This window comes from Vigna angularis, chromosome 4 (genome assembly GCF_016808095.1).
Source record: "Vigna angularis cultivar LongXiaoDou No.4 chromosome 4, ASM1680809v1, whole genome shotgun sequence".
NCBI classification, from domain to species: Eukaryota; Viridiplantae; Streptophyta; class Magnoliopsida; order Fabales; family Fabaceae; genus Vigna; species Vigna angularis.
Genome location: NC_068973.1, coordinates 19716917 through 19725421, shown reverse-complemented (window position 1 = coordinate 19725421; position 8505 = coordinate 19716917). Strand labels below are relative to the sequence as shown.

At 33.5% G+C, this 8505-nt stretch overlaps 1 long non-coding RNA gene across 4 annotated transcripts; it reads left to right on the top strand.

The window, feature by feature from the left end:
- The first annotated feature begins 563 nt into the window (after positions 1-563).
- On the top strand, positions 564-3744 carry LOC108330682 (uncharacterized). 4 transcript variants are annotated; one of them, XR_008248531.1, is made up of 6 exons: positions 564-900; positions 1128-1355; positions 1673-1782; positions 2240-2276; positions 2395-2444; positions 3528-3744. It is a non-coding gene; the product is annotated as an uncharacterized LOC108330682 (long non-coding RNA). The 4 variants fall into 4 exon arrangements; XR_008248530.1 differs by having other exon boundaries at positions 1113-1355; XR_008248529.1 differs by having other exon boundaries at positions 566-900; positions 1688-1782.
- Positions 3745-8505: the final 4761 nt, after the last annotated feature.

Below are 8505 nucleotides of genomic sequence, written 5' to 3'. Positions count from 1 at the left end.
GAGTGGAGGCGATAACAAATCAACTCGAACGAAATGGAGAGGAATTGCCTGTCAACCGTAGTGTGGAGAAGATCCTAAGGTCATTGACTAAGGACTTCGAGAATATTATGTGTGCAATTGAGGAGTCCAAGGACTTGACCATGATCTCGATTGAAGGGCTTGCTGGGTCTTTAGAGGCACACGAGCAATGAAGGAGAATGTTGTTTTAGCCACCTGATCAGGTACTTAAGGCAAAACTTAACCTGAAGGGAGGTGCTCGGAACACTCGAGGTAAGGTGGTCCTTGAGCAAGAGGCCGTGGATAAGGAGGTCATGGCCAAGGTGATCGTGAAGACGAAGATGAACAAACCGGGCAACAAAACTAGAGAGGTAGTGTGGAAAAGCGAAATGTAGAGAACACTACAAGAAATATTGTAATTATATACGGATAATTATATACGGATTATAATCTGTATGTAATGTAAATATTATATACAGATTTTATATACGGATTTTAAAAAAGAATTACGTACAGATGTTACCTACGGATCTTGAAAAAACATTTTTTAAAATGAAATTGAATTTACTAGGCACGGAACCCTCGACCTCTCTCTTTCTCTCGAACCCTAATTCTAACTTTATTCCCTCCAACTTTTCATTCCACCTCTCTTCTCTGTCGACCTCTCCTCTCGAGCCTTAATTCTATTTCACATTTCTCTGCAACCTTCATTCCAGCTCTCCTCTTCCTTTCATTCTTCGTTCTTCTTGCATATAACTCTCACATAAAGTTATAAACACTGAAACAACGACCGCAAGTTTCACCATCTTCACCCTCTTACTTTCCTTTTTCGTAGGGACACACAACACAAGCTTCTCTCGTTTTCATTTTCAACCGCTCTCAGAACCCTCTAAAAGCATCTCGGTAAACCCTTTTCCTTTTTCTAATAATTTTCTATGTTTAAATATTTGTATAAAAATGATGATATTTATCTTAAAGAGTTGAACGATCGATTTTCTTAAATCACCATCGTCAACTCTTCCTGCACGATCGGTGGAACTCGATTAGGGTTCCAGAATATCATTTGCGTCTCTGTGAGATAATAAAATTTGGGTTTCTGAGAATAAAAAAATTAGGTTTTTTGAGGACAGGAAGGAAGAGAAGTGGGAATGAAGGAAATTTTGGGATAAAATCAAGGAGGAAGAAAAAGGTGGTGATAATAAGTTTAGATGCATTCATGAGGGCAAGGTTAAGGAAAAAGACGCTGAAGGTGTCCATGGCTCAACTTCTTCCAAGGACACTGCATTTGACAACAAGGTTGTTGGTGTCAGTGCGTTTGCAGATGCAGGAGCTCATCCGAGGATATATCTTTGGCCGAGGTTTTCTCTTGTCTACCATTAATGCTTGTTTATAGAAATTAATCTAACCCCATGGTGATTTTTGCAAGGAACTCGGGGAAGGGGATTGGGCTTTTCAATGTTTGGATTATATATTAGTTTAACTTGGTTGGGAGTTTGGTGTGATTTCAATTTTTCTATTTTGATGATGGTTATGACATGGATAGATATTGTTTTTGGAATAAACTCACTTTTAAAAGGATGGTTATATAGTGTCATGTTGTTGTCTTTGTGATGTTATGGGTGATCATTTTTGTTCAAATTCTCATCTGCATACCACATGATTGACCATTGGCCAGAGGTCTTTCCTGCAGCTACAGATTCACGCTACTTCCGTGACCTTGAATTATCAGCTATTGGATTCTCACCTATGGCAAACACCCCTCTTCTACTCCATGACCATAATGAGGTGATTCCTTTAATTTATTGTATGCATAATTGCTTGTTTTGTCAGTGAGCTTATTTGCATAAGAGTTATCATTGTCTTTAGAATCATATATCTGATTTGTTATTTAGAACTGAAGCTTGCATTAGACCTCGTACACTGGCATCCTGGGTTGACTTTTAGCCTCTTGAAAAACTCCTGTCTGCCAAATCAGAGCATAGTTTTGGTAAAGAAAGTGTAACCATAAACACTTGGTTATCTTGATTTGATTTAAGGTTTTAAAAAGTCTTATTTTTTGACAATTATATATTATGTGCTGTAGGAGACTGGCTTTGGTTATTCTTGCTACTGTTATGCTCTTTCTTGCATTTGTTGGATTCTATACGTTTCTTTTATCCTGTTTTAATACTTGTTTCTGTCTCTATGATAAAGATTTTTTGTCGTCTCATGTGATTGTTTTTGTGGTCACAACTTTCTGCAGTATTATCAATATTTGGTCTGCAAGGTCTTGTATACTTGTAAGTTAAACTAGTTGAGCATTTTTCTATTTATTTTTTATTTTTTGAATTTGTAATTCTCAATAGTTTGTCCCATCTAATCACCAGCCATTAAATCATGTTCTTTTAATGACTGCAGCTTGATCCTCATTGGTTGGATTCTTGTTGCCGGCACATTTATACTTTGTGGTATATTTCTCTTTCTTCACAAGTCCCTTCTATCTTGTAGAATTTATATTGAAGTTTTTAGTTTTCACCTTTCAGTTACTCTGTTAACTTGTCTATTATGAGTCACTTATTTCGTGAAGTCCATTTTCTGGTATAATCACTTGTGTTGCACATGTATAATAAAAGCCTATTTTATTGCATATTTGCTTGTTGAATCTAGGACACTATAAGTGGAACGAGATTCCACACCCACATTCAATTTTTTTGTCTCTTCCTAAAAATAAATTTTATGCAAAACTTTCTTTTTTATATAGCTTTGGATACATTAGAACCAGCCTCCATTGATTTTCTTAATCTTTATTTCTCGGTTCAACCAACCCTTCCACAATCGGATTGTAGTCTTTTGAGCTAAGACAAACATGAATCACATCTTGCTTTGCAGTATTTTTCCTATTGGATTTCTTTTATTTGAAAATTCATTTTAGAATTAGAAAAAAAATTCAAAACAGGATGTTCTGAAAAGTATTTTTTGATCTGAAATATCTTTCAAAATACTTGTTTAATAATTTTTTTTATATTTAATTTTTTGTGTTCTGAAAATATAAAAGACAATTTTGATACAAGTATTTTGGAAAGTAATTTTAAATCTAAAATTATCTTCTGAAAATTTCTTTCTTTTGTTTTGGATGGGTATTTAGAATATGTTTTTCGAATCTAAAACTATTTTTCAATCTTAAAATATTAAAAATAAGATGTTAGAATATTTATTATATTTTTATTTACGAGTGATTTGGAAAATACCACTTTTATGGGGTGGAGGAAGTAGTTTATTCATGTTCGAACTAAAGCCAATTTTATTTTGTGGGATAAGAATCGTTACTATCTCTATTCTAGTTACTTTTGGAATAAATATTTAATTATAGTAATTAAACTGGCACAAATAGAAAATTAATTAACCTAGAATAAACCTACTGCCGAAATACTCCCTCAGTTTTTGGTGGCTAAAGCTATTACTGTATATTCAATGGTTTTGTTGTTCATGGATCTTTATGGTGCCTAAAGCTATTATTATATATTCAATAGTTTTCTGTCTTAAATGGACAGGTTTGGAGTGACCAAATGCTACTTTAGAATCTGTGGTACAACCCCTAAATTTCAGTTTGAAGCATCTGTGGTACAGCCCCTAAAGTTCAGTGTCGATTAATCTTAGTGGTTTGAAAAACCTTTTATCATTGTAAATGGCTTTGACATAGTGCCAGCCTAGATTAATAAATTTGTTTATTATGAATATATATTAAAATTGTGGGTGTTGAATAGGTAACACATGGTAAGAGATTTATTAATGTAATTATTTAAGAGATTGTTAAAGAATAAGAGTTGTATTTATTTTTTTTAATTCTATTTATAAAAAATAATCAGTTCTTGTTATTTGAACATTTGGCAATTCTGTTTGACTTTTATCATTATCAGTTATGTAAAACTTCTAACTATTAAGTGCAATAGAATTATCTATTTTATTTTTTTTTATAAAATCACAATTACATACGGATTTTTCCGTATATAGTTATATACAGCTTTTATATACGGATTTTTCCGTATATAAATTATATACGGATTTATCCGTATATAATATCCGTATGTAAATTACATACGGATTTATCCGTATGTAATATCCGTATATAAATTACATACGGATTTATCCGTATGTAATTTATATACGGATTTTTCCGTATGTAATTTAGCTATGCCTTTTTTATATACGGATTTCTGTCCGTATATAATTCGTATGTAAAATCATTTTATATATGGATTTTTGATGTTATATACGGATTTTGGCGGTATGTAATAATGATTTTTCTTGTAGTGGAAGGTCGGTCTATTAATTCTAGAGTAGAATGTTATAACTATGGCAAGCATGGTCACTATGCCAATGACTACAGGTCGGCCAAGTGTTATAATTGTGGTAAGGTCGCCCACATAGAAAAATACTGTCAAGTTGAAAAAAAAAGGAAAATTTCCTTACTAAAGAGGCTAATGAAGAGATTGGGATCTTGATGATGTCAAGAACCCGAAAGGCCGAATTACTGAGCTATAAGGTCGGGTTGCAAAGTTGGAGTATGGAACTCATTTTGAGTTGCTTGATATCTAGGAGTACAAAAGTCGAGGTGAATATAAACAAAACAACATATGTCGAGTTAAAGTCGAGCTATTCAAACAACTCGGTTTGGTATCTAGATACTAGGGCTAGTAATCACATGTGTGGTGATGAAAGCATGTTTAGAGAAATCATCAAAGTGGATGTTGGACATGTTTCTTTTGGAGATAATTCAAAGGTAGCCCGTACAGGGGAGAGGTACAATATGATATCTTCAAAAGGATGGTCGATTTGGTGAAATGCGAGATATGTATTATGTACCCGATCTCAAGAGTAATATTCATAGGCATAGGATAATTGATGGAAAAGGGAAACTCAGTTCTAATGAAGGACTAAGTTCTATACTTGAAGTATAAATTCGGTCGCCTGATAGCCCAAGTTGAAATGAAGAAAATTAGAATGTACAAGATGGAGCTAAACATAGAACAAGAGAAATGTTTGAAGATGGATGTGGGAGATGAAGTTATGATGTGGCCACTGAAATTTTGGAGGATTGATTGAGCTGTTAAAGAAGCAGTTGGTGCATGGACTACTAGATATAAAGTTTTTAAAAAGAATTTTTATAAAGATTGCATACTCGGAAAGCATCCAAGGACAAAATTTTCGAAGACTGTTGAGTACCAAGTAGAGACACAACTCGATTTAATTCACACGACCTGTGCAGACCATTCACCCCTAAGTCTTTCAGTGGTAAGAAATAATTTATCTCGTTCGTGGACGACTTTTCACGGAAGACATGGGTATATATCTTACAAGAGAAATCCATGGTGTTCGAGGTGTTTAAGAAGTTGAGGACGATGGTTGAGAAGAAGATTAGGAAGCCAATAAAAGTTGTTCAATCTAACAAAGGAGGTGAGTTCATATAAGGAGAATTCATGGAATATTGTGAGAAACACGTAATAAAGCGTTTCTTAATAGTTCCATACTCACCACAACAAAATGGTGTAGCAGAAAGGAAGACTCGAACCATCTCAACATGGTTCGAACCATGCTCACAAGTAAGAACATGCCAGAGAAATTATGGGTAGAAGCAGTATAATGTGTTGTTTATGTCCAAAATAGATGCCCACATGAAAAGCTAGAAGATAAGACGCCCAGGAAGCTTGGAGCAAGAGGAAACTAAGTGTGAAACACCTCAAAGTATTTGGTAGCATGACCTATGGTCACATTCCAACACAACAGAGAACTAAACTGGAAGACAGAAGTAAGAAATATGTGTTTATTGGGTATCACCTAGTCAATCTCAGTAACCCCCATTACTCTAACTACAACCGAGTATCACCCACTCCTGGTTATGAAATATTCTTCACCATTTCTGGTATCCCTAGACAATCATATCCTGATACGTTGTCTAGTTGAGTTTCACCCACTCTTGGTTTTCACTTGACAAATCCTATATCAACCTAATACACTGCTTAGCTATCGTTTAACTCCACCGAGTTAATCATTAAGTGTTTGTATTCTCTTCAAAATATGCAATCAATTAGATTGCTTACAAGTCCTTAGACGATTACTATCACAGAGAGAATGTGTTTACAATATAATTCAATCTAACAGACTTTTTAGAGTATTCTTTCTTCTTACAAGTGTAAGCTTATGATACTATGATACTAAAGAGTATTTTCTTTCTTTTTTATTTGTTTTTCTTCTCAGATTATTTCTTTCGAATTTGTGTGCTTATTCTCTAGATTTTCTATTCAAGGATCTACATTTTGTAGGCTTTAAGAGAAAATATCTGTTAGATAATACTTGTTTTTTATCTTCGGATTGTGTTTGTCTTTTCGTAGGTAACAGTCATAGGTAGAAGTCAACTTGTCAAGGCGTTTCCTAATAGCGCTTTGCTTAATGATCTTAGTTTGGTTTAAGACCGCATTTAGCAAGATGTCCTTCAACACATGTTTTGGGAACAATGTTTATATCTTTTAGCGTGCTTATCAAAATATAATTTTGTAATATATAGTGAAAGCTCGTTTAGCATTTTTTTAACAATGTATAGCAAGAGCTCATTTAGAAAGACTCTTTAGCACATTGACACATTTTGTGAGGAAATCATTTGGTAGTGTGTATACTAAAGCTTTTCTTCAAACATTTTGTTCTTCACAAAGCTTTTTGATAAGAATCTTTTCTTTCAACAATATTATTTTCCACAAAGATAACATTTTGTCATATGCTCATTTTGTTATTGTTGTTTGTTAAACTTCAAAACATATGAGGACCTTAGACTATCCAGTCTTATAGACAATCTTGTCTTAACACAAAAGTGCTTTTTCTATTTTCCTTATTTTTTTTTTGTTTTTTTGGCTTTAAATGTGCATGTGGGATTTAACATGTGAAGATAGAAATAAGAGAACTCACTCTCTCATGCCTTCAAAAAATCAAACCTTGTTCCTCTACCCTTTTCTTTCATTTCTTCGAATTATAAGAACTCTAAAGGGCATGATGCAACTAGGGAGAGCAAGAGCCATTAATGTGCAAGAGAGAAACGGAAAATGAGAGTGAATATGAGTTAAGGAGCCTTACGTTTTAATGTTACAAGAGTGAAAGAGGATGTGCGGTTGATGAGCATAACTTTTTCCTAATTGACGAACTTATGTAAGAGTTGTGGGTAGGACGGGTAGAAGGATAGAATGTGCAGTTTCTTTTGAGAGTAGCAAAGTGAGAGTGAGAAGTGGAGTGAGAGTGTGGCTGTTAAGGAGAGCTGCGAGGATGGAATGCTTAGTGAAGAAAGGGCGTATTTCAGGTATGGAAAGTTAAACTCTTTTTAATCATTTTATCGTGTTATTTTGTGTTTATAATGACGTTTTGATTACATAAATGTATTGTATTATTGATAATTATTGAATTATTGTGGAAATATACTTATCTTGATGAATGTTGTAAGACCCAAGAAAATGTAAAACTTAGAAATAATATTGTAACAAGACTTAAGTATGTTTTACTGAAAATTGCATGTTTTTAAAAGGTGTTGTGTAGCTTAGTTGGTGAAAACTCTTTGATGAATTAAGTGGTCATTTGTTCAAGTCTTCGCTAGAACATAAATATGTTATTGTATGATTGTTTAAATTGTGATGTGAGGAAGAAAAGGGGGACCTTTTATTTATATTTTTTTAAGGGCTAATATTAAAAAACATGCCCTTAATGATAAAATTTGAAAAACCAAAAGATTGGAACGTAGAAAAGAATGCTCAACAACTTTATTTTTAAAAACTAGTTGAGGAAAAGTAGGAAGCATGATCACTTGGTTTCTTTTAGTTTAAAAGAGATTTTTTTAGGAGAAGATTTTATTGAGTTGGAAATAAAAGAAAGAGGGCGGTAGAGAGAGAGCCACGTTTTTGAAAACTAAAATCTTACGTGAAAATAAAAAGGAAAATAGAGAGAGAGCATATGAGAGAAGGAGGTTGGTATTTAAAAGAGGAAAAAGGAACTTTAAGATAGATAACACAAGCGTGTGTGAATTGACTATGATGTTGTGTGTAGATAAATCCTTAAAATTAGCTAAGGGAGGAGAAACTAACTTTTATTTGTTTAATTGTCAATTTAATTTTGAATACTTTAAATGATCTGTTGTAGTGCTTGTGGTTTGTTTAGGTAATTTGTGAGATTTTAATAGTCTTTGTAACCATGGAAATTTTGCTCTGTGACCAATAACTGTTGGCTGTCATTTTTCGTGTACACATGGAATTAATTTTACAAATGTAAATATTTGAAAAGTGGTTTAAATAAAAGTGGATAAGCATTAAAAATTGGAAATGTGGCTAGAAAAATAAATTAGGGGCACTTTGGGTTTCCCATTTAATTACTTCTAGATTTCAATCGGTTCATGACAATTGAACCCACTCAATCTCAAAGAACAAAAACCCAAGCTTGGGTTCTTCGTTTCGTGCAAGGAGTAGTGGCTAGGAAGGTTTTCGTCTTTTTTATTTTTGG